The 26,600-nt window shown below is 41.0% G+C and overlaps 1 long non-coding RNA gene across 2 annotated transcripts in view; it reads left to right on the plus strand.

Moving 5' to 3' along the window:
* The first annotated feature begins 18,005 nt into the window (after positions 1 to 18,005).
* The window catches only part of LOC117976408 (uncharacterized), a 345,286-nt gene continuing 336,691 nt past the window's right edge, over positions 18,006 to 26,600 (plus strand). For both annotated transcript variants that reach the window (XR_008625050.2, XR_010111969.1), the window contains exon 1: positions 18,006 to 18,286. This is a non-coding gene — a long non-coding RNA (uncharacterized LOC117976408). The remainder of the gene's footprint in view (positions 18,287 to 26,600) is intronic.

The raw sequence follows: 26,600 nt of genomic DNA on the forward strand, positions 1-26,600 counted from the left end.
TCCCTCTTTTCCTATTGATTGGAATAGTTTCAGAAGGCATGGCACCATTTCCTCCTTGTACCTCTGGTAGAATTCGGCTGTGAATCCATCTGGTCCTGGACTCTTTTTTGTTGGTAAGCTATTGATTATTGCCACAATTTCAGCTCCTGTTATTGGTCTATTCAGAGATTCAACATCTTCCTGGTTTAGTCTTGGGAGAGTGTATGTGTTGAGGAATTTATCCATTTCTTCTCGATTTTCTAGTTTATTTGCGTAGACATGTTTGTAGTATTCTCTGATGGTAGTTTGTATTTCTGTGGGATCGGTGGTGATATCCCCTTTATCATTTTTTATTGCGTCTATTTGATTCTTCTCTCTTTTTTTCTTTATTAGTCTTGTTAGCAGTCTATCAATTTTGTTGAACCTTTCAAAAACCAGCTCCTGGATTCATTAATTTTTTGAAGGGTTTTTTGTGTCTCTATTTCCTTCAGTTCTGCTATGATTTTAGTTATTTCTTGCCTTCTGCTAGCTTTTGAATGTGTTTGCTCTTGCTTTTCTAGTTCTTTTAATTGTGATGTTAGGGTGTCAATTTTAGATCTTTCCCGCTTTCTCTTGTGGGCATTTAGTGCTATAAATTTCCCTCTACACACTGCTTTGAATGTGTCCCAGAGATTCTGGTATGTTGTGTCTTTGTTCTCGTTGGTTTCAAAGAACGTCTTTATTTCTGCCTTCATTTTGTTATGTACCCAGTAGTCATTCAGGAGCAGGTTGTTCAGTTTCCATGTAGTTGTGTGGTTTTGAGTGAGTTTCTTAATCCTGAGTTCTAGTTTGATTGCACTGTGGTCTGAGAGGTAGTTTGTTATAATTTCTGTTCTTTTACATTTGCCGAGGAGAGCTTTACTTCCAACTATGTGGTCAGTTTTGGAATAGGTGTGGTGTGGTGGTGAAAAAAATGTATATTCTGTTGATTTGGGGTGGAGAGTTCTGTAGATGTCTATTAGGTCCGCTTGGTGCAGAGCTGAGTTCAATTCCTGGGTATCCTTGTTAACTTTCTGTCTCGTGGATCTGTCTAATGTTGACAGTGGGGTGTTAAAATCTCCCATTATTAATGTGTGGGAGTCTAAATCTCTTTGTAGGTCACTCAGGACTTGCTTTATGAATCTGGGTGCTCCTGTATTGGGTGCATATATATTTAGGATAGTTAGCTCTTCTTGTTGAATTGATCCCTTTAGCATTATGTAATGGCCTTCTTTGTCTCTTTTGATCTTTGTTTGTTTAAAGTCTGTTTTATCAGAGACTAGGATTGCAACCCCTGCCTTTTTTTGTTTTCCCTTTGCTTGGTAGATCTTCCTCCATCCTTTTATTTTGAGCCTATGTGTGTCTCTGCATGTGAGATGGGTTTCCTGAATACAACACACTGATGGGTCTTGACTCTTTATCCAATTTGCCAGTCTGTGTCTTTTAATTGGAGCGTTTAGTCCATTTACATTTAAAGTTAATATTGTTATGTGTGAATTTGAACCTGTCATGATGATGTTAGCTAGTTATTTTGCTCGTTAGTTGATGCAGTTTCTTCCTAGTCTCGATGGTCTTTACATTTTGGCATGATTTGGCATCGTCTGGTACCGGTTGCTCCTTTCCATGTTTAGTGCTCCCTTCAGGAGCTCTTTTAGGGCAGGCCTGGTGGTGACAAAATCTCAGCATTTGCTTGTCTGTAAAGTATTTTATTTCTCCTTCATTTATGAAGCTTAGTTTAGCTGGATATGAAATTCTGGGTTGAAAATTCTTTTCTTTAAGAATGTTGAATATTGGCACCCACTCTCTTCTGGCTTGTAGGGTTTCTGCCGAGAGATCCGCTGTTAGTCTGATGGGCTTCCCTTTGTGGGTAACCTGACCTTTCTCTCTGGCTGCCCTTAACATTTTTTCCTTCATTTCAACTTTGGTGAATCTGACAATTATGTGTCTTGGAGTTGCTCTTCTCAAGGAGTATCTTTGTGGCGTTCTCTGTATTTCCTGAATCTGAATGTTGGCCTGCCTTGCTAGATTGGGGAAGTCCTCCTGGATAATATCCTGCAGAGTGTTTTCCAACTTGGTTCCATTCTCCCCATCACTTTCAGGTACACCAATCAGATGTAGATTTGGTCTTTTCACATAGTTCCATATTTCTTGAAGGCTTTGTTTGTTTCTTTTTATTCTTTTTCTCTAAACTTCCCTTCTCACTTCATTTCATTCATTTCATCTTCCATCGCTGATACCCTTTCTTCCAGTTGATCGCATCGGCTCCTGAGGCTTCTGCATTCTTCACGTAGTTCTTGAGCCTTGGCTTTCAGCTCCATCAGCTCCTTTAAGCACTTCTCTGTATTGGTTATTCTAGTTATACATTCTTCTAAATTTTTTTCAAAGTTTTAACTTCTTTGCCTTTGGTTTGAATTTCCTCCTGTAGCTCATAGTTTGATCGTCTGAAGCCTTCTTCTCTCAACTCTTCAAAGTCATTCTCCGTCCAGCTTTGTTCCATTGCTGGTGAGGAGCTGCGTTCCTTTGGAGGAGGAGAGGTGCTCTGCTTTTTAGAGTTTCCAGTTTTTCTGCTCTGTTTTTTCCCTGTCTTTGTGGTTGTATCTACTTTTGGTCTTTGATGATGGTGATGTACAGATGGGTTTTTGGTGTGGATGTCCTTTCTGTTTGTTAGTTTTCCTTCTAACAGACAGGACCCTCAGCTGCAGGTCTGTTGGAGTTTGCTAGAGGTCTACTCCAGACCCTGTTTCCCTGGGTATCAGCAGCGGTGTCTGCAGAACAGTGGTTTTTCGTGAACTGCGAGTGCTGCTGTCTGCTCGTTCCTCTGGAAGTTTTGTCTCAGAGGAGTACCCGGCCGTGTGAGGTGTCAGTCTGCCCCTACTGGGGGGTGCCTCCCAGTTAGGCTGCTCAGGGGTCAGGGGTCAGGGACCCACTTGAGGAGGCAGTCTGTCCGTTCTCAGATCTCCAGCTGCGTGCTGGGCGAACCACTGCTTTCTTCAAAGCTGTCAGACAGGGACATTTAAGTCTGCAGAGGTTACTGCTGTCTTTTGTTTGTCTTTGCCCTGCCCCCAGAGGTGGAGCCTACAGAGGGAGGCAGGAGTCCTTGAACTGTGGTGGGCTCCACCCAGTTGGAGCTTCCCTGCTGCTTTGTTTACCTAAGCAAGCCTGGGCAATGGCGGGCACCCCTCCCCCAGCCTCACTACCACCTTGCCATTTTATCTCAGACTGCTGTGCTAGCAATCAGCGAGACTCCGTGGGCGTAGGACCCTCTGAGCCATGTGCAGGATATAATCTCCTGGTGTGCCGTTTTTTAAGCCTGTTGGAAAAGCGCAGTATTCGGGTGGGAGTGACCCGATTTTCCAGATGCCGTCTGTCACCCCTTTCTTTGACTAGGAAAGGGAACTCCCTGACCCCTTGCGCTTCCCGAGTGAGGCAATGCCTCACCCTGCTTCGGCTCACTCACGGTGCGCTGCACCCACTGACCTGCTCCCACTGTCTGGCAATCCCTGGTGAGATGAACCCGGTACCTCAGATGGAAATGCAGAAATCACCCATCTTCTGCGTCGCTCATGCTGGGAGCTGTAGACCGGAGCTGTTCTTGTTCGGCCATCTGGGCTCCTCCTCCTAACTGTTTTTCTTAATATTAAATTTCTTCTTGTGTTTTGAAATTTTAGTGTACTGGCTAAATATTGGTGATTTCATCTCTCTCTCTCTCTCTCTCTCTCTGTATCTCCCTTTTCCCTTTACACATCTTCTGTAGCCAGTGGTTTTGTCATTTACCCCACCTTGTCCCTGGCACCCTTGGTTGAAACCATTTATGACTCTTGTTCTGAAGGGACATTAGTGATAGCACAGATCCAGTCACCAAGCCATGAACCACTGAGTTCATTTTTTGATGGAGAGAATGTGCCTGGGTCTTCTAGCTATTCTAGGCCTACAGTTTGTTAAAAGCTTGGCCATGGGTAGCTACGGCACAGGGAAATCTCCCTGCTAAGCTCCTGGCCTAAAGCAATAAACATTCATTTATTACTTTGTCTAGGTGGCCAACTTTCTGGCTACAATTCTTTGTATCTAGATTCAGAATCCAGCAGGCTGTGGCTTTAGCCCCACTCATTATTTTCTATTTCTATTATATTTCTGGCCCATAGAGCCCTTTATCTTATTGAGCCAACTTCTGCCTTTTTGTTTTTACTTTCTGTTTTTTATATTTTATCTCTCATTGCTAAATGCTTGGAGCAGAGAGTGCTACAAAGTGGACATTCCTTGTACATGCTTAATGGTCTCTATTCCCCCTTCTTCAAGGTCAGTTTTACAGAACAGTTTCTAGTATCCTCTTCTTTTTCTCCTATCACATTTAAGAACCAGACCTATTTTCAAATTAGTTCTGTACACATTAATCTCGTGCTCATTTCTTTATGCAGATATCTGGTGTGGGCTATATGCCACTTCTGAATGGTCTGGCCTGAGACTTTCAGGGTTCTATTGACTCATGTAGGTTGGTTTAGACATGTGAGCTCTGGAGTTCAACCTCCATCTGAATCCCCAGAATAACTGTTACCCGATGTATGATCTTGGGTAAGTTACATGAATCCCATGATTTAGTTTCCTCATGTGTAAAATAGAGATACTAATTGAACTGACCTCAAGAGTTTATTAAAAGGATTAAATGAGATAATGCCTATAAAGTGTTTAGTTGTTTCTTGACATGATAAGCATTCAATAAATGATGAATGCAATAATTATTCTTACATTTACAGATAAATCTGGACATAGTTATCAGGTTAGGAAGGCTGCTGGGGAATTATTCTGAATAAAATACAGGGGACAATAATGGGCCATTTTGAGGGCACCAATAGAGCGAGAAAAATTCAGGAAAGAGACCAGAAAGTAAAAAAGGGTGTCCTTTGATGAATTTGTATCCGAAATCTGTTATGGCTGTTAATAACTCTCCTAAAGTGAATGGCTCTTTCACATCCCAAATATAACAGCTAATAGGAAGAAGATGAGTTTCTAATTTTATTGAACCAAAACCTGAAGCTTAAATCCTATGGCAGCTAGGGTACACTAAAAAGAGCCCTGTTCTTGGTAAAGGCAGATCTGGGTTTGGTCTTGGCTCTGTCTCCCTGGATTAGTTGTGCCATTTCTTTAAGCTTTGGTTTCCTCATCTGTAATATGCAAATGGTAATTCTGCTTCTTAGGGTTGTACTGGGGATGAAGTGAGATAGTGTAAATACATTGATGCATCACAGGTACTGTGATGCATCACAGTGATTTTTTTAAAAAGAGAAAGGCAAAGGGATTTTATGACAAATGCTAAAACACTATCTCTCTGGATCTCAACCTCAGTCCACATTTGTGTAATTCTTCCTGGCAGGCTGGCTGACCTTCACTCTTCCCTGCCTTCATGGTTTCTGCAGGCAGGAAGCAGTAAAGGAACAGACTTTGTGAATTAATAAGGATGTCCTGTGGCAAAGGTGGTGAAGCCCCATTGCACACCTGTGTAGTAGGTACTGCTCTGAGGAGCAATGGCTTTTTGAAGTGCATACGGTTTTGAATTTAGAGATGGAATGATCCATTCTTAAGACTTAAGAGTTTGAGTGCTAGAGGCTGGGGCATGAGGCTAACCCTACTTTCTCCCTGTTTGTTTTTTTCCCTCTACCAATGTCAAACTCTCTTTGGGGCTTTTCAATACTGTTCCTTTTGGGATTATTTCTCACCCCTTCCCATAGACTCTGCTCAGTTTTCTCTTTCAAGGCTTCTCTTTCATTTACTTTGCATGAAGGAGTTAACACAGTGGGTAGGGAAAAGGGATAGACTGGGTTGTTTCTCAGAAGCAGCCATAAAGGGGACTCTTTCAAGCCCATTGAGTAGGCAGACTGCTAAGTTTTCATACATTTTTTCCCCTTTCCACTTTATTCCTGATTCAAGTGTGTACTCAATGCAGTATACCAGTCTGGTAACTTTAAATCAGTTATTTCCAATGGGGGTTTTGTGATTCTAATTCAACTCTAATCCTAGCTCTAAATTTCTCAGAATTTTCAACATAAATTCTTGCTAACTGTGAAAAGAATATTCTATGTAGCATTTTTAGGGTGGATGCTAGGCAAAGTTCATCATAGAGAATCAACATTGTTCAAACTTTGGGCACCATTTTAAAAGAGGGTTATTGAAGAATGCTGTTGTAGAAACCAAGACATTCACACCTATTCATTCAAGAGAGCAACTGTCAAAGTAAGTGGTTTCCCCAATTGGCTGCACATCAGAATATTTTGGGAACTTGTTTTAGCTTCAGATTCCTGGTCCCCACTCCAGATTTACTGTATCAGAATTTCTGGGGATGGGACCTGATAATTTGGATTTCCAACGTGGGGGCATTGAGCAGGGAACAGGTGATTCCCATTCAGTCTGCAGCTGGGAAATACTAGACGAAATGACTAAATGACCCTGACTAAATGACCCTGACTAAATGACCCTCACTAAATGACCCTTAATTCTGTGAGATTAAGTTGAGAATCTCACAGAATCTTAAATTTCTATTAACATTTTGAAACCTGGTAGTCTTTGCCCTCTTTCATTTTTTCCCAAGGGAAGACTGAGTTGGCTCATGTAATAGCTTGACTTCTCTCTGAAAGGCAAAGATCTTAAGTAAACACCACCTTTAAGCCAAAAACAAAAACAAGCCAAAACCAATGCATCCAAAGTTAGGCAAATCATGAGTAGAACTGGACTCTCACCCCAGTAAAGTGGGGGAGAAGATGATTGTTTGTTGAGGGCAGAGAAATATATGATGAATTTATTTCACATATTAGAACAGTTGTTAACCTGGCAGAGGATTAGAACTGCTCTCCAGAGCAATTAAGTCAGCATCTCTGGGGGCAGGGCCGAGGTGTTGGCATTTTCTTAAAGAGCATCCCCATGTGACTCTTATATGTAACTGGGTTGAGAACCACCACCACATTAGCGGCAAAGACGTGCTCCCAGGGGAAATGATAGATGGGAAGGTTGTTAGAGCAACACAAGTGAATCTCCCTGGCTGAGAATAGCAGCTCCTTTCTCATTTAAACAATCAAGCTTGGTGGCTTATTCTCTGGAATCTCTGAGGAGGCTGAGCAGGGACGCAGAGGGAGAAGGAATAAGATAACAGATTTGCACTTTCATTTGGAAGAAAGCTAGAAATGCCGGGTGGGCTCCTTCTAAGTTCCTAAAATGTGTTCCTGTCCTCATTCCCATGCTCACCCTCCAAACTACTAGAGTTGATGACTATTCATTTTAATCCTAACCTCAAAGAATCCAAAATAGGACAACAATGTTTATCATGACAATACTGTGGAGCTTTTATAATGAGGTTGACCTGTGCAGAGGCGGACTGCAGGGAATCTTATTCTTACCTTTCAGGAAAGAAATAGGGAAGTTAAACAAAGCGTGGGAGAATAGGTGAAGAATGGGGCTGGGCTTCCTCGATCTTCCCCTGATCCTCAAACTCCCAAAGTATTTCTGGATTACACCAGTGAATCCAACATTTTAGAGCGTGAAGACCCCAATTTGACATCACAACTTTTGTGCCTCTCACACTGTAGTCATCTTATAATGACAAAATCTGTAAATACACCAAACTGTTATATGCATTTAAAGTATGTTATATGCTTGTGCAAAACAGATTTTTTTTTTTTTTTTTATTCAGAGACCTCTTACAATAATCCCAGGTGTTTTGGGCCCTCCTTCCATTCCTTCTTCCCTCTCTCTGCCTATCCCTCCCTTGCTCCTCTCCGTCCCTCCGAGATACCTTCTTTTTTTTTTCTAACTTAAAAAGAAATCTTCATAGTCAGGAGTTGTGCTGAGGTAAGGAATGCTCTCAAGCTTAATGAGTCCCAGATTCAGAAGATGCCACGTTATCCATATTGAGGAAAAACTGTATTCTAATCTTATCTTGGTGTCAAATGATCTCTCAGCTTTTGACTAGGAATTTAGCTTTGGGAACAGTAATTTCTGTTAAGTGTCCTCTTCCATGGGAACTGAAGTCAGGAATCACACCACAAGTCTTTAGCAAGAATATATGTGCTGAGTTTTCTGCCCTTGCTTCTATACAGTTCTCCACTGATGACAGCTCTACTCACCCATTTTAGCTGCTAACCCTATTTCTTCAGGAAGAAGCAGAAAGGACTTTCTACCTCCACCTCCCTTTCTTGGCTCAGCACAAGTGTCAGCTTACAGGATGAATAACTTCCAATGAGAGCAGCAGCACTGAGGAGAAGATCCTCAGGAGGAGTCCATAGCACCCTCATTTCCATTAACTCCATCTAAGCTGCAGCAAAGCAAAGCAGTGTGCTTGTTCTGACAATGCAACTTCAGCCTTGTCGTCTAAGTTGAAACAAGTTAGTCAGCCTCCATGCCCCTACCATATGGACATTCTGGAGTTTCTCTTTCCCTTCTCCCTCCACCTTCTCTCTCATGAACTCCACCGTACAAAGTCTGTGGCATACAGTTTTGTTCTTATTAAATGCTGCCTGCTGTTGTATTATGTGTTCTGCATATTGAGAGCAGAGGGTACATCCTCACAACTTTTTTATGTGGCCCAGTGCCCAGTGCAGGACGTAAGCAGTGCATGCTTACTGATGGAATGGGCTCCCCACCACTGCTCTGCCTTCTTCATTTCTCCTTTCCACCATTTGTTTCAGGTCTACAACAGCAGTCTGCTGGGAAAATGCTCATTTCTAGCAATGCTATTCCAACCCAAGTCAGAGAGGAATGCTTTGACTTGGACATAAAGACCTAGCTAAGGGGAAAACTTGACCAAGAAAACATTAACAACCAGTAGACTCACTGCCCCAAAACATGGTTTTCTGATCACAGGAGGGCTCCCGTGGGGGGCCCTGGATCTGCAGAAATTATGTGTTCCTTTTTGAAGGCACTGTGGGAAGGAAAGTGAGTTGAGGAAGTACTATGGGTTTGGGGAAGGCTGGCTCTTTAAATACCATGAAAGGCCTATCAGAAATGCCCAGAAGACTGAAGGCTGAACCAAAGCATCCCCTCCAAACTGGAGTTCCCTGAATGTGTCTCAGAAAGAAAGGCTGTGCTAGCAGGATTGGAGAGGGAGCAAAGATGCTAATGAAGCATGAACTGTCTGCTTTCAGCAGAGCCTTCTGGGCACCATGCCATCATCTCGCTTTCTTTTCTAGCCATTTATTTATTTATATTCTTAATTAATGGAAATTTCAACTCCCATTAGATCAGGAGGAGTCCGTAATAAACAGCTAGAGCATTAGGCAGGCAGGGCCACTGGGGAAGGGCACAGGCTCCTCATTCTACTCCTGGATTCCAGTCACATGGCTTGGGCATAGGGAGAGGAAATCCAAATGCTGGTTCTGTGTAAGAGAGCTGGGACACTTCGATGGTGGACCACCAACCTCTATGGTATCTGAGTTTCCTTTTCTTTAGGTAACATCGAGAAATTCCTTATGCTGGAATTAGGCAGCCCAGGTTTTAATCCTATCTGGCTGTGCAACCCCGGGCAAGTTGACCTACTTTTCTGTGTCTTATTCTCCTCTATTAAAGAAGGTAAAGTACCTATCTCAGGGGTGGTTGTGGGTCTTATAAGAGATAATGTTTGTGAAGCACTTGTCACAGCACCTGGTCCACAGTGGTGCTCACTGGAAGTTAGCTACTCTTACCATCATCAGGAACCCACGTGCACATATCAACACTGCTCTCCCTCAGGTGTCTCAAGCAGACCAGAGAAAGCTTCTAGGGAGCAGGGCTGGTGAGCATCCTCCTTCAGGAATATCCCAGGCACTCCACTTCTCTGGGATCTGGCACCTGATTTGTAGTTTGTTTTTGGGGTCATATGGGGTTTTTAAATCCATAGTCTTGAATCTCCAAGCCTACTGGAATCACTTATGAAACCTGAAAACCTCTGCTTGGTCATAATCTAGGAACTGGACGTTAACATAGAATTTAGGCACAGCCAAAAAGCCATTGATGAGCCAAGACATGGTAGAGTGATAAGAGCTGTAAGAAGTAAGCAATATCACATAGCTAGAGAAAAGCTCCCCAGCTCAGATCTAAAGGAAGGCTTTAGGGGGCTCCTAGACCATGAGGCCAAGCCCCATGGAGATGGGGCCAGGAGAGAGTGTGATTGGAGCTTCATGCTGAGGTTGCAACTTCTGGGTTTGGCTCCACCACACTCCACAACTGACTGGCTATAGGATCTAGGAACAAATCTCATAACCTTTCTATACCTAAGTTTCCTGACATGAAAAATCAGAATGATAATAACAGTGTTCTCCCCACAGAGTTGAAGAGAGGATGATGTGAGAAAATTTTTGAAGCGATTAATAGAATGTCTGCAAGTTCTCAGGAATGGTTAGCTGTTATGATTAGATCTGCTTTATTCATTCTTGTATATTGAATGCCTGCCACAGTGCCTGCTTATAATAAGGGCTCAAGAAATATTTGTTAAAAGATCAAATGGAGAATGTGAGATATGTGACAAGCCACTAACGTTTTGGGGCTTGGTATCCCTGATGGAGTGGGATTCTACTGGTTGGCATTGCATGCCACTTCCAGATCAAAATATTAGGATTCTGTGCCAGGTTCACTCATGCTTTCTGGGCCTGTTCCCCTGGGCCTGAGGGTGGTATGCTGTTTCACCTGAAAGAAGAAACTTCCCTCCCTCTTTCTTGAGAACTTGACACCATGTATTGACAAAGAACTAAGGTCTTGGGTAGTATTCAAGAGAAAAATTTAAAATGTTGTGTTTGAATCTTTTTGGGTAAGAAGGATCCACTGGTTATCTTGGATATGCTATTAGACTTCATTTCTAAAGAAAAGGGGTATCTTGAAAGGTGAGCAAGGCAGTAGTTTGCATTAAGAAATATTAAGTAGAGTACAATTGGGAGAGTATTGTTATCCCACCTGGTGAATCCACGCTTGCCCTCACCTTGAGTACCTCATTCACATTGAGGCTCCCAGGATTCATATGCCAGCCAACCTCAGGTAAGACACAGTAGAAACAGGAAAGGTCCTTGGAAGGGCAAAGCAGATGGATATGGGGGAAGAGGTGACTCCTGCATCAAGAAAGATGAAGTATTTCATTCTGAAAAAAGCAGAGGAGAGGGGTGAGCACTCTCCGAGGTGCTGAGTATAATGAATGGGGAGCAGCAAGCCAATTGCAGGCTCCCACTCGCCCTTGCCCCTAATGGAGAGAGAGGAGAGAGAGGCAGCACTCGACAAAATTAAAAGGGAACAAATTTAGAACTGATGAAAGAAAATGCTTTCCACACAATGTGTAATTAACCTATGAAGGAACCTAACCTGCTCGCTATTAACTGAGGCAAGTGGTTAGCTGGGCTTTCAGATGGTTGCAGGAAAAACAGCCGCTATGGTTGTTACCCTGGTTAAGGCTGCAGTTCCTGGGTAATCCATCCTCTGCTGTAAGACACAAAATGATGGCAAAATTGAGAAAAGGCACATCTCCTGGGATGAAAAAAAAAAAAAAGTGGAGATGAGATTGGGTATTTAGACAGAGAGGATATCAGCACTGCAAAAAGGCCCATAGAAATGATCCAGGGAAACTCTGAGATTTGTCTGAGGTCACACAGCCACTTAGTGAATGAGCCCAGAATCTTAGATTCCTGACTCTTCAGCCATTTCCATTTCCATTACGTGTGGCCCCCAAAAAGGTTTTGAAGGGGTGCAGTTAGTGCTGACTCATGTTTCTCCCTTGCTTTTCATTCTCTTCTCTACTTGCTGCAGAGTTAGAGGCAGTTGCCTCCTATTGAAGGGTATGGTTGGCATCTGGTCCCAGGAAAACGTCAGGACTGGTTGGTCTGGGGAGCTGTCGGGTGTGTTAGTTCTGGGAAGAAATTCTATCCCACTTTACATCTGTGTGATCTCGTCTACCACAAAGAACACACCAACAGTACAGAATAGAATAGAATAAAAGAAACTTGTTTTGTGGGGTGAAGTTAGGATTACTGGATTCAAATGTCATCTCACCACTTCTTAGGTGTATGACCTTGGGTACCTTGATCTCTCTGAATCTCTGTCTCATTATCTTACTACTACCTTCTTTATAGACATGTGACAGCTAAATGAGAATACAGAAAAGAATTTAGAATGCAGTGGTACACAGCAAACATTCAAAAACTGGCAGCTAAAATTATTATTAGGACTGGAATTAGCATGAACTGGACCTATTAGGACAAACTCTTGCTTTAATGTTTTTAGGTCTATCTATCTATCTATCTATCTATCTATCTATCTATCTATCTACCTATCCATCTATCTATCATCTTATTCTTTTATCCTCTCATTCACTCAACAAATACTTTTTGAACACCTTGTATGCACTATGTTAGGTCCAGGACATACAATGATGAATAAAATATTTTCCTGCCCTCCTACAGTTAACAATTAAGTGAAGACAATCATGCAAAAAGAAAAAAAATTCCCTGCAAAGCAATGTGACACACAGACTGAATTGGAAGTAGGCATCTAAAAGGTATTGTGGACTCACAGAAAAAGCTCTGGTTCATCAAACAAATATTTATTAAGCACTAGCTAAGGGCAAAGCACTGTGATAGACATTTGTCAAGTTACTTGTCAAGTAAATCCAACCTTTAGAAACAGTGAGATCTTGGAAAGACATTTTATACTTATTGGGAATCCCAGAAAACATTCCAAGAATCTGAGCTTGCACTGACAATGTAATCAAACATAGCTCCAAGTGAGCACTATTTATTACCAGAGAACATTTTGAATCACTCAAAAGTGGTTCAGAATGGCTTTTGTTGTCTTGGTGAAAGATGCTGGTCAAGAAGCCTCAGAAAATAATCAAGAAAGACCCTGGAAGACATCCAGGGCTCTTCTAAGAATTCTGTAGGCTCCGGGCTCTAGGCTCTCTTACTTTGGGGCCTTATCCTAGATCGTCGCAAACATACCAAGCATATGGTGTGATATAAATGCTTCTACTTTCCCCAGTAAATTTATCTCTTTTTGTTGCTGTAAAATTTGAAATTATTTTCTAATTTTGATGTTAAAATTATTTATAATGGGTGATTTTTGACAAGTACATTTAAACTTAGAAATTCTCATGGGATCAGAAAATCTTAAAATTTTTTGGGGGGGTGAATACTAAATTGAACAATTAATGAAGTTGACATAATGTTACATTTGTGGATGTTCAATTAAACACCTACTTTTAATTTTACAATTTCATTTCATATTTGGAGCCAATTTATTTTGTTTTGCTTTGTTTTTCAGGCCCAAGACATTTCCATAGGCCTTTGAAAAGCTTTCAAGCTGGAGGTCTCCTGCCTTTCGATGGAGGAGCCCTGGTGGCAGCAAGCCTTTCCACCCAGGCCAACACCCATCCCTTGCCTCAACCACAGGATCACTGAGGCTGACCTGGTGAGGTGGACCCCTTGAGAAGACTGCTGTCGGTGAGGTCCACATTAGGGTAGATTTAGGTACATGCTCCCTCTTCTACTTTTTTTCATTCTCTCTGTTACCTTCTCTCCTGCCTATGACTTTGTCCATCAATGGCAGCCAAGAGAAGCCAGTGGCTCCCCTAGACTCAGTCCACTCAGATGGCACCACTGAAGACATTTCTGATCTCAGTGAAAACATAATGGAAGGAGGGCTGGCCACAAACCAATCCTTGTGGAAATAAAGGTGATTATGTAGACACTTAGATTAAAACTGGGAATACAAAATGCTTGCCATGTATTTCTTTACAAGACCAGCATCCTAATGTCTTTTCAGAGTAGCCAATGTGGAATGAGCTGCTGAACTTTTGTCCTTGGTAAAGCTATACTGAGTGGATAGACTGCTGGAATTTTCATGTTAGATGGCATCAGAGGTGTGTTCTGCTCCACTGCTATTGCCTCTGCACAGAATGCATTTCTGCTGTCTGCCTGGTGGCTGCATCCCTCCCATCTCAGCTGCAAATCACCTTCTGTGATTCCTTGACCTCTCTGAGACTGAATGCTCTTTCTTTTGTGCTCCCAGTGACTTTAATAGTGTTCACATATCCATTTAAGCATTGTCCACCTCCTGTTGTAGTTGTTTGTTTTATTGGCGCATCTGATACCCACTGTGTGCTCTTTGTGGGCGAAGGCCCTCCTTGCCTTCATCTCTATGTCTCTAGCTCTGAGCACAGCACTTGGCACATGGTAGGGCCTAAAGCAATGAAGTAACTGGTTGGAAACCAAGGACCCTTCCTTAAGTACTGATTTTGGGTCCTTTTCAACATTGTCTAGCCAAGCCAGGAAAGACTGCATACCCAGTTAATGTCCAAGAAGTCATAATGAACAGTCACCCACCCTAGGGCATACATCTTCCTTCAAATGTCCCCAAATCATGAGTCATCGCTTCAAGTTCTACCACTGTCATAGATATTTTAAAAACCAAGATAAAGAAGCAAGAGTGCAAGTAGGAATAAATACCTCCAGTAGTAAAAGTGAAACAAATCAGTATCACTTCTCAGTGTCCAGAGATGCTTAATAGGCGAAGATCACTGCCAGATTATAAAAAATGTGTTTAGCAGGCAGGGAGGGCAAATTTAAGCTTTAGGAGTGAATATCCCAACTGCTCTTTTCATCTCAGAATGATGTAAATGTTCCTAGCATTAGATGATGAATATAAGTCTGTATCCACAGGATTTGATTCTGAAAGTGGTAGTTTTGCTCCCTGGGACAAGACAGTGTGAACTGCTCAGGGTGACTGGGGACTTTCAACTGTGGGTGGAGATGCCTGTTCAGGCACTTTCATTGGCTTCCCTCGGCTCCTATGAGGCATCATCTCATGTACGATTGCCTGATTACATTAGGATAGAGCTCCTGCTGACAGCCTTGCCTACCTCTCCACTTTCCTTTTCAAACTCCTTTCCAGGCATTTCCCTCTCAGATCTTCTGGTCAGGTTTTCCTAGGCTACTTGGGCCTTCCCTGGGTGCACCCTGTGTGTTCCTGCTCACATCCTTCTGCACATGTCTCTCTACCCGCCTGGTATGTTCCTCTCCCCAGCTTTGTACACATGATTTGTTCTTCAGGGCCAAGCTCAAAGGTCACTTGAACCCTCAGCTTCCTGGAGGAACTAATTTATTCTTAATCTTTGATCCTACGTGGCCTTATGTGTCCCTTAATTATGGCACTTACCACATTCTGTCATAGTTTCTACAATGATAATAATTAATCCATCAGTGAAGCTCATCAGCTCTATCCTTAAAACATATCCCAAATTCAACCACTTCCCACCACTTCTGCCTTTACTACTCCAGTGCAAACCTCTGTCATTTCTCATCATGATTACTGAGATCACCTCTGAGCCAGTTTCATTGCCTCCATGCTTGCCTTCCACAGAGGGGCTAGTGTGGCCCTTATAAAGCATGAATTAAATTGAGTCACTCCTCTGCTCAGAACCTTCAGTGCCTCCCATGTGTGTTAGCCCAGGCTCTCCAGAGAAACAGAAAAAGAACACTACACACACACACACACACACACACACACACCTCTATATCTCTATCTATATCATCTATATCTATATCTATCTATAGGTATATAAAATAAGACATTGGCTTATATAGTTATGGGGGCTGGTGAGTCCAAAATCCTCAGCATGGGCCGGCAGCCTGAAGACCCAGGGGAGCTGATGGTGCAGGGGAAGTCTGAAAGCAGTCTGCTGGACCATTTCCTCTTGATCCATGAGGCCGGTCCTTTTGTTCTATTCCAGCCTTCAATTGATTGGATGAGGCCCACCAACATTAAGGAGGGCAATCTGCTTACTCAAAGTTCACTGATTTAAATGTTAATCTCAACCCAAAACATCTTCCACACTGACATATAAAATTAACCATTCCACCTCTGTCAGCCTGGAACCCATTCACATCTCCTTAAGTCATGCTTAATCTCCGAATAAAGTCAATAATGAAGTCATATTTCTACTGAACATTAAATAGCTATCCTGCCTACAATTAAAAAAAAAAAACATACTAACCTTTTTCTCAGAAAAGGATTCAAAGTCCTTGGATGCATCCGTAGGGCATCTCCAGTACTGAAGTACGAAATGGTGAGGCAACTTGCCCAAGTCACCCTGTAAGTGCAAGAGTCAAGACTATCTGGCTCCACAGCCCACCCTTTAGTGGTGTTTGTTCCCTGACCCAGTTGTGATCTCTGTAAGGATGGCAACTGTGACTTGTCTATCTTTGTTTCCCCAGTTCCTTGCACAAGGTTGGCATTAACTAAATGTTTATGAATAGAATGCATTCCAGCTTGTTCATCTTCCAGGTGCTACTATGGTGACTTCCTGAGGCTCAGAGGTCAGAACTCCTAGTGGGTGACATTGTACTTAGCCTCTCAGTGCAGAGCATGGGGGAAAGAATTCAGACTTTGCCATGAAACAAACTCAGGCTCTTTACTTACTGCATGCTGTGTGACCTTGGGCCTCAATTTTTCCATCTGCAAAATGAAGATAACAGTAATGTCTGCTTCCAAGTATTATCTTTAAGATTAACTAAAATAATGTATGTAAGTTATTTAGTTCTGAGATTTGAACACTCTAATTGCTCAAAAAAATGCTAGCTGTTATTATTTGCTGACCTTGTTCTGAACTCTGCAGCACATCACTTGTTATTTGCGCTTGGTCTATCACTTCTCAAATTCACAGTGTGTCATTTACCTCATGATGAGCCTCTGGAACATGGGGGTGGGGAGAGACAATGCCTTGCATTTCTGTGTTGCTGCACAGGGCTGAGACCAGAGTCTTATGCATCGTGGTTGTTCAGTACTTAAGTGAATCAATTTATTCCTGCAGCTCCCACAAGATAAGTTTGTGTCACCAGATCTCCACGATGATTCCATGAAAGTCTGAGGTAGGTTTCAGATGATAGACATGGGAATTTTTGTCTACACCAACATTCAGGGAATCTTGGATTGTAGGTCAGCGGTTTGGGTGGACCAAAACCAGAATAAAAATGTATACCTTAGCACCTGAACCAAAGATCACGTTTCTTCAATCTCCTATCCCTCATTTCTTTTTTCCCATAAGTTTCATAGTAGTGCAGATGTCAAACAAAAATGCTGAAAAATTCTGCTTTGACCTGGATTCCCAAACACTTGGAGTATAAGTCAAAGCACCCAGAATTCCAAAGGCATTATACCATTATGCAAGTGGAGTGATCTGGTTAGGGCATAGGGAGTAATGGGAGAGAAATATTAGAGAAGACAGGGAAAAAGGCCACTTGAGCCAAGATCTGAATGACATGAGAAATCAAGCTGTACAAGTCTAGGGGGAGAAGGAGCAACCCAGGCAGAAGGAAGAACAGATGCAAAGGCCCTGAGGCATTGAATATTAAGTGTGTAAGAGGAACAGCAAAGAGGCCAGGGTGATAGGAGTCTAGTGAGGAAAGGGAGGGTGGCTGGAGATGAGGGAGGTGAAGAATTAGGAAGCTAGATCATCTAGAGCTAGAGCTTCACAGGGTAGGGGAAGGGCATGGATCATACTGTGAGTGACTTGGGAAGCTTCTGGAGAGTTCTGAGCAGAGGAAAAACATGGCATGATTTATATGCTTTACTTTTCTAACAGATTTCTTGGGCTGCTTTGTGGAATGTAGCTTGTAGGGGGAGAAGAGTGAAAGTAGGAAGGCCAGTTAGGAAGCTACTACATAATTTGGGTGAGTGACTGTAGTGGCTTGGTGGAGGTCGAGGTGATGAGAAGTGGTTTATTTTGAAATATATTTGAAGGTAGATGTCACAGGATTTTTGAATGGATTTGAAGTGTTTGAAGTAGTATAAAGATACAGGATAAATAGAGAAGGCTTTTTCTTTTATCCGAAGCAACAAATTGAATGATTCAACTCAATGAAATGAGGGGGACTTGGAGAGGAAAAAGCTTTGGGCAGCTGTGGAAATCATTCAATGCTGGATGTGTTAAATTTAGACATCCCAGTGGAGATATTGAATAGGAAGTTTGATAGAGAAGCCTGAAGACTGAGGGGGAGGGCAGAGCTAATGATACACATATTTTGGATTCATCAGCAAACAGTGGTATTTAAAGCCATAGAAGTGGATGGGGTTATTTAGGGAGTGGGAGAGAGAGAGGAAGGGAGAGACTTTTCAAAACCTCCATCCTGGGGCACACCAACGTTTAGAGATTTGGAAGAGGAGAGCTGTCAGAGGAGACTGAGAAGTGGCAGTGACGTTGGAAGAAAATAAGAATGCTGTGTTTCTGGAGTCAAGTTAAAACTCCATTTTAAAGATGGAGTGGTCACCTGTATCAGATGTCCCCAGGAGGCCAAGGAAGGTGAGCACTAAGAATTTACTATTGGGATGAATGTAAGAATCCTCATAGAAGCATTGTTTATTTTTAGAAAAATATTGGAAGCATCCCAAAATGTCTATCAACAAGAGAATGGGTAAATTATACTGTGTTTGTACAATGGAATTCTATTCAGCTGAGAAAATGAATGAGCTGGAGTAACATGGGTGTATCCCATATACATTATAGTAAGTGAAAAGTTGAAGAATATATGCAGTTGAATACCATTTATAAAGTCTTAAAGCATATGAAACAAACCTATATTGTTTAGAGGAATCTACATACTAAAAATATAAGGGAATACATGGGAATGAAAAGTATGAAATTCAGGATTCTACTTACTTCAAGAATGGGGGAGGAGAGGAAATCTGAGAACAATACACAGAAACATTCAATTGTGTTGGTAATATTTTTGCTTTTTAAGCTTGGTGGTAGGTGCAAAGATAATACTGAATCATTTATACTTTTTAATACTCTAAATATTGCCTGAGAAATTCTAAATATAAAAGAAAGACAATAATTTAATCACTTAATTTGTTGATGTGAAAGTCATCTGTGATTTAGACAAAAGCAATTTCAGTGAAATATTTACTGGGCACGTAGACTGATTGACGTGATTTCAAGAAAGAAAGGGATGGAGAAAGTGAAAATGATAAAGAAAACTCTTTAGAGAAGTTCTGGTATAAGTGGGGAGGAAAATGGAGTGATAGCTGGAGGGGTACATGAGGTAAGGGGAGGTTTTATTGAGAGTGACTCCAAATGTAAAGTTTGCCAAGGTCAAGTAATGTATGAAATTAAAATATAGTTTTTGTTTAATTATTTATCCTTAGCAGATAATCTAAATACCCTGGTTTTCCTTTGGTGTTTTGACATTTGGCTTTTGCTTGTATTCATTAGCATCTTACCCAGGGGAGGAAGAACTCAAATCGGTCTCTTTGGATATTGGCGAAAATAATTTAGTAAAGGCTTCAGTTGGGAAAAAGTTGGAAACCACTTATTTAAATGACATTTGAGACTATTTGTGGATTAATAATGATAGAACATTGAACAAAAACGTTACACAAAATGTGTAAATTATTTCAGATGCTTTAGAGTACATGGTTTCTGGAATTAGGGAGGTTGTTCAAAATGATATGTAAAAGTCATTGATATCAATAACTTTCAAGAAAATTTCTCAAAGAAGTTAGATTTGAGGAGGCTTTTCATGTGATTGTTATTTTGCATATAAGATCTATTACCATTAAGGAATGGGTATTGGGTTTTTGTTTTTGTTTTTTTCCTAGTAACTGTTGTGGATTTATAAAAATCTTTTCACCTTATCTCCTGGAGCCCATTTAGACCAAGGATATATCTCCCCATCAGCAAGATAAGAGTTATAACAAAATACATACGTATTCTAAATACAACTTGCAATCTATTGTGTGCCATGCACTGTTCTAGACATTAGGGAAGATTTTATGCAACTTTTACAACCTCCGTGCAAAGTAGGTTTTATTATCCTGACTTTACAGGTGAGGAAACTGAAGCAGAAAGGAGTTCCACAGGTGGTAAGTTCTAGAACTGGGACTGGAATGCAGGATGTAGAATTCTAAAGCCAGGGCTTTCTCTACTTTTCTGTGAAACCTCTAAGAATGGCTGTAATTAGGTCCTTGACACAGAGTCACCTTAAACCCCATCCATGGGGCTGCAGTTTCTGACAAAAAGGCCAATCTTCTTGGTTCATGATGTTTTGTGTTGCTACTGCACAGGGGACAATGTGGATAGGAGCGGCCATCATGAGAAATATAGTAGTACACCAGTTAGAAGTTTTGAAGTCTGCAATTAATTGGGAATAAAACTGTGACTGCACGTTTTGAGGACTTTTACTTTGTAGAACATCCTGTGTTTCTAAAACATCCACAGTGACTGTTTTTGTTCTATATTATTTAAATGAGTAAGTGTCCTAGTTTCAGGAGAAAGGAATTATTTTTTTCATCAAATTTACTGCACATCTGTTTAAAGAATGTGGCAACAGTGTGCATAAATCTCCAATCAAAATATTACAGAACAAGTCAATTTTATGATATTTAAAATGTATGGCCAGACACAATGTGCTGAAAATATAAAATTACCACATGGTGACTTTTTTGATCTTCTTATATTGGACTGTTTAGCCCCAGATTAAGTCTTGGGCAAAAATATACCAGACAAAAAAGGAGTTAAACTTGGCTCTGAACAATTAAACTGGTGTTATAAAAGTACGTCTATATAATATGCCAACATTGCAAATATATTTTTATAGCAATAGAATTTTTGTAGTATCTTAAATAGATTTTGAAACATTCAAATTATATATGCCATTATAAATAATGATATTTTATGGTTATTGGATAACATCCTAATATAGAAAAATTTAAAAACTCCTTTAGTAGAAAATCTTCAGATGTTTTATGAGCAACCAGGAAACTATTTGGAGAATTTCTAGTGTAATTGGTACTTTGTGTTTTGGGGTAAGATCAGCACATCAATGAAAGTAGAGCTGGACTTTTATATAAGCAGGATGATACCTTCAGTTTTCAGAATGGAGACATCATCATTATCTTCTTTCATGGAATATCACCACCACCATCACCACTGTGGTGACACTGGAATGTATGACTACTTTCCAGTAACATGTAACTATTAGGCATTATCCATACATCATTTACTTCTCTATGAAAGCCCTATGAGATGATCCATATCAGCCCCATCTTATAGATTGAGAACCTGAGGTTTGGAAGGTTAATTAATTTTCTCTAGGTGACACAGCCAAGATCTCTGCCCTTGAGGAGCTTGCACGTATGTAATGCTTGGCAATTCACAGCACTATCCCAGCTGTTTCATCTTGGACAGCTCTCACAACAGCCCTGGTATAGAGGAGCCCTATGAGATATGCCACTCAGAAGAGCAGTGGCTTCTCAAGGTCACCAGTGTTGGGACCAGGCTTTGATTTACTGACTTGTGTTCACTACCAAACTGCACAGAAAGCTTCACTGTGAAACAAAAGCTCTTTATTGATTGGGCCTGCAATGGAACTCCAGGGGGGGAATGTGGATGACAGAGATAAGGAAAGGGGGAGTAGAAAGGAATTCAGAGAAAAACACTTCATTTTTCTCGGAGATTTTCTCTGCTAGTCAGTCTCCATGGCTTTACCTCTGATTCTTATGAAGAGAGGCAGAAACTCAAAATGTGGATTTCACACAAACCCTCTGTGAGATTTTAGGAATACCCAGAAGCTCTCTTTTAGGAATATAAATTTGGATCATGGTCCCAGAGGGTGTGTGGGTGAAGGGAAATCTTCCCTCTTGAGGAGTGTGGCTTCAGCTGAGTGGTACTGGCAGAAGGAGAGGCAGGGTGGGGCTATGCACAGGAATTGGTTCTATCATTGTGAGGAAATGCAAGCACATGGTGGTGCACTGTGGGTGGGATTGGAGCAGCCAAGGACAGAAAGCACTGGCTGCAACATGGGTGTGGAAGGTCCTGAGTTTTCCCAGAAGTCACTGAAAAGACCTTGGGGAGGCATGGCACTAAGCTAGAGAAATGAGTATTACAACTATAATTCAAGGCCAAACCTCTGATGCATTTCACAAGACAGGCCTAATAGTTACATGTTCCTGGAAACCTTCATTGGAGGGTAGAGATTGGGATGGGTGTGGGAGGTGAAGGAAATCAAGGAAGAGTAATATATGTGTTATTGGAACTTGGCTGGGAAGTGAGGTCAGGGTGATTAGGGGGTACTAAACATGGGCAGGAAGAGAGTGAGGTAAGAACAGAGAGGTTAGTTGTAGGTTGTTCTGGAATAAAGTAATACAAATTTGCATCATGATTCCAGAGGGTATGTGGGTGAAGGGGGAAGGAGAGTCTTCCCTTTTGAGTGGCATGTCTTCAGCTCAGAGTGTCATGGGCAGAGGGAGACGTGGGATCCGGCTATGCATAGGAAATGGCTCTATCATCAGAAGGAGATACAAGCACATGATCTCAGATAGATGCAGTTGTTTTGATAAGCAGTGGGCATCACTTGAAGATTTGAGATCAGGTTAGTAGGGTGATCATAGCTCAGCTTTAAAAGATGAATTAGGAAGTGATATACTATAATTTTTAGAGTGGGAAGAGTCTTGGAATGTGAAGAAACTGGTCAGGAGTCTTTTTGACAATACATGGGTATCTCATTTAGCCCAGGACAGAGATTTCTGAGAATGGAAGTGCTAAGTGAATTGGTTCCATAAAGACTCAATATAGCATATCAGCAAAAACATGACTCAGTAATACATTACGGTGCATAAGATGCATATGGGCTTAGGGGATGGAGGGAGGAGAGGTTAGAGAGGTCAATGGACTGTAAATCCCAGTGAGCAAGGAGAACTGGTTTTATAGGTGTAATTGAGTGAGGATACTGGAATGATGGAATTTTTTGTGATTAGATAGTTCACTCTTTGGGGGTGAAACAATTTCTGGTGAACACAAGGTCTCTGGGTGGAGAAGTTCTTTGCAGTTGAGAAAGTCAAAGAGTGTTTGGAACCCTCAGGATAGTGGCAGAACTTGGTGAGGATCCCAAAGATATCAGCAAATGAGAAATGATGTCCATGAGGGCAGCAGGTGACAAAGCTGAGGAGGACTGCTCATGCTGCAGGGAAAGGGACTTGGGGTTGTTTTTTTAAGAGGGTGAAATAATGGTCTGGGAGCTGGAGGTAAGAAGATTTGGGGCCTGACTTTCAATTCTGCATGCCTTTCAGTTTCGAATGATGTGAGTAACAGGACCACTCATTTGAGATGGTTGCAAGAGAATTAGGTTTTTGGGACAACCACATTAAGATCAGGGAGTAAGAAGACCCTCAGTGAAGACATTCAGGGTATAAGGGAATTTGTTAATCAAGGAATTGAGACTCTAGAGGGCATAGGGCAAGGGCTTCGGAGAAGTGTGATGCTAGCACTTTTATCAGGGAGGAAGAAACACAAAGCTATTTAGGAATCAGGAAAAAGAAAAGGATGATCATTAGTAGGACCTCAGTTGGAGAAGAGAGAGTCATGTGGCTGTTTGCCAAGGGAAGAGGTCCCAACAGTCTTCTAGTTTGAGTGGTGAGGTGGTGCTTGGCCCCACAGGATGAAAGTGAGGCTGGGTCTCTGGGTGGTGATAGCACGAAGGAGCTCTTCTATGTGCAGGTGTGATCTCTGTGCAGAGACAAGACTGTATGGGTGTCACCTGCTCTGAGCTTTTGAGGCTACACACCAGAGATGTGGGGCTGGGTTCTGACAGTAAAGTTTTGCTAAAAAACAACCCGTGTCACCTTTATGCATAAAACCCTTCACATGGCACCACATCATCTTCATCCTAAAGTGAAATTGCTTTAACACAGTTTACAGGACCATCAAACATCTGGCTCCAGCCTCCCTCTCCAGACTTCTGCCCCTTCCTTAACAAATCATGTTCCAATTATCCTGAGATACTTATAATTTCCCAAACATTCTTCGCAGCTTCTGACTAGAATTCTTTGTTTCCTATACACCTTCCCCGCTCCTCTACACAGCAATGGTCCTACAGCCTTCACTTTGAAGATTTAGCTTAAAGAATCTTCTTCACCAGGAGGCTTCTCTTGACCACCTTATGTTGGACTACATGCCTCATCTCTCATAAAACCTCCATCCTTATCAACAACCTCTTCTATCAATACCCTCTTATTATCTTTGTCAAACCTAACTCTCTGTATTAAACTTGCCACATAATGTGATCTCCTTTACACAGAAAATCTCCACCAATAGCACTTGAGTCTGAGAAACTTTTGGGCAAGACTCATGTCTTATTCACCATCATGTTCTCAGTATCTTGCATGATACCCGGCACATAGAAAACTCTCAGTAAGTATTCAGAGAATGATAGAGATAACAGAAGCTGAATTAGGTCAGTGTTGTGGGGGAATGAAATGAAGAATGGATTCTAGGGGCACTGTGGTAGAGAACTGATAAGAGTTAACAAATTTATTAATATGTAAGTATGCACATTTGTGAGTTTAGTGGAGAAACGAAGGAATCAAAACAAGCGACCTGTTACTCATGAGTAACATTTACTTATTTTTACTCAATAGCCCCAGAAAACCTGAGTGTTATCCTCAGGATAGGAAGCAGCTGGCAAGGTTGCAATGGAAGAAAAATCACTGGAGATTTATCCTCTTTCCTGTAGGCATTTAGTAGAAGAGAATTATTGTTATTATTATTGGTATTCTCCTTAATACATGAATGCCATAGGTTTGTTTAGACTTAATTTCTTTAACATAAAGTGGAAGAATCTCTATCACCTCCTGTCAACCTCCAAACACTTTTTTGAAGCGAGTAAAGTATACATTATTCCCATTTTGCAGATGTGAATGAGTCAGGTTGTGGTGCTTACAATCTCAATAGGGGCGAAATAAGCATCAGAGTGGTTCTTCTAGCTTCCATCTGCAGCTGTTTGCACAGAACTGCTCTGCTACCTCTGAGGGTGGGGAACACACTCTAAACAAGAGATTGTAGTTGGCTTCCACTTCATTGTAGTTTTTAACAACATACTGGGGTTGGAAGTTAGACCTATTTTCTGTGGTTCTCAGGTATCTGCAGCCCTTTTCATAGAGATAAGTTGCTCTGGCAATTGGCTACTATGGTGGCATGTGGCTGTTTGTAACTTCAAGGTTACAATTTGGCCAACAGCTTCACAATTTCATCCTTGAGTTCTTTCAGACCCTTGGGTGGCTCCCATGTACTCCTGGTGATTTATTTATTTCTAAATTTGCCAATTTGGTCTAAAGCATCTATTGTTTTACTGCATTTTGTTTCCCCCTAATTTCTATGTTCCAAATGACAGTTAGGAGCTAAGAAATTCTTCAGCGTATTTCAGATTACATACTTTCTAAGTAAGGTTGGGGTTTATGTAAGACCAAGTCTGAATTAACATTGGCCAAAAATGCAAAATATTCATCTGTTGTGGTTTATATCCAGATGGGAAGTGGGGTGAAATATTCCTCTACTCTATCGAGGGTTGTGGTTGGGGTTGAGGGTTGATTAGAAACAACAGCAATCTTTTGGTCATGAGTGATACTTACTCCTCTTTATTCATCAGTCTTGGAAAATCTGTTATCCCCATCTTTCTACTGAAACTATTATGAAAAAGTCAACAAAGAATTTCCTGAATATCAAACCCAAATGGCTGGCATCTCTTTTGTTCTTCTGGAATTTTCTGTGACACCTGTCACATTTTCAAGCCAAAATCCTAGGATTATTTCTCTTTGATTTTTCTTTCTCTTTTATTTCCCTAATGATGATGATCACGTGGTTGTTCTTTTGTTAACTTCAATGGTGAGTTGTAGTGATCGATTTTTTTAATGTTAAATCAATGTCACATTCCAAGGATAAATTCTACTAGGTCATGATGTATTATCTTTTCTATAGTTTCTTGATATCTTAAGATGTTGTTCAGGAATGTAGAATCTATGTAAATGAGGCATATTGGTTTGGAGTTTTGTTTTCTGACAATGCCTTTGTTTTGGTATAAGGAAAATATTGGTCTTATAGGCTGACTTGAGAAGTATTTTCTCCTCTGTAATTTTTTGGAGGAATTTGTATAGAATTGGTATTATTTCCTCTAATGTTTGTTAGAATTTACCAGTGGAACTATCTCGACCTGGAGTTTGTTTTGTGGGAAGGTTTTTAAGTATAAGCTTAATTTCTTTAATAGAAATAAATCTATTCAGGTTACATATTATTGAGTGAGAATTACAGTTTGTGTCTTTCCAGAGATTTGTTCACTTTTTCTAAGTTTTCTAATTTATAAGCACAAAGCTGTTCATAATATTCCCCTTATTATACTTTTAATATCTGTACAATCTGTAATGATGTCAACTCTTATACCCACTACTGGTAATTAGTGTTTTCTTGCTGTTGTTTTTCCTGATCAATGTTGCTAGAGGTTTATCAATTTTATTGATCTTTTCAAAGAAGCAGCTTTTGGTTTCATTGCTTTTACCTACTGTTTTCTTGTTTTCTATTTCATTGATTTCCATTTTGATCTTTATTATTTCCTTTCTTCTGCTTACTTTGGGCTTAATTTTCTCTTATTAGCAGCATCCCACAAATTCAATATGTGTATTTTCATTTTCATTCAGTTCAAAATAGTGTCCTAATTTTCCTTTTGATTTCTCATTTGACCATGAGATATTTAGAACTGTGTTATTTAGTATCTGAATGTTTGGGGATATTTTCCATATATCTTTCTGTTATTGACTTATAATTTAATTCCATTATGGTCAGAGAACAT

Source organism: Pan paniscus, chromosome 1 (assembly GCF_029289425.2).
Source record: "Pan paniscus chromosome 1, NHGRI_mPanPan1-v2.0_pri, whole genome shotgun sequence".
In the NCBI taxonomy this organism is placed as follows: domain Eukaryota; kingdom Metazoa; phylum Chordata; class Mammalia; order Primates; family Hominidae; genus Pan; species Pan paniscus.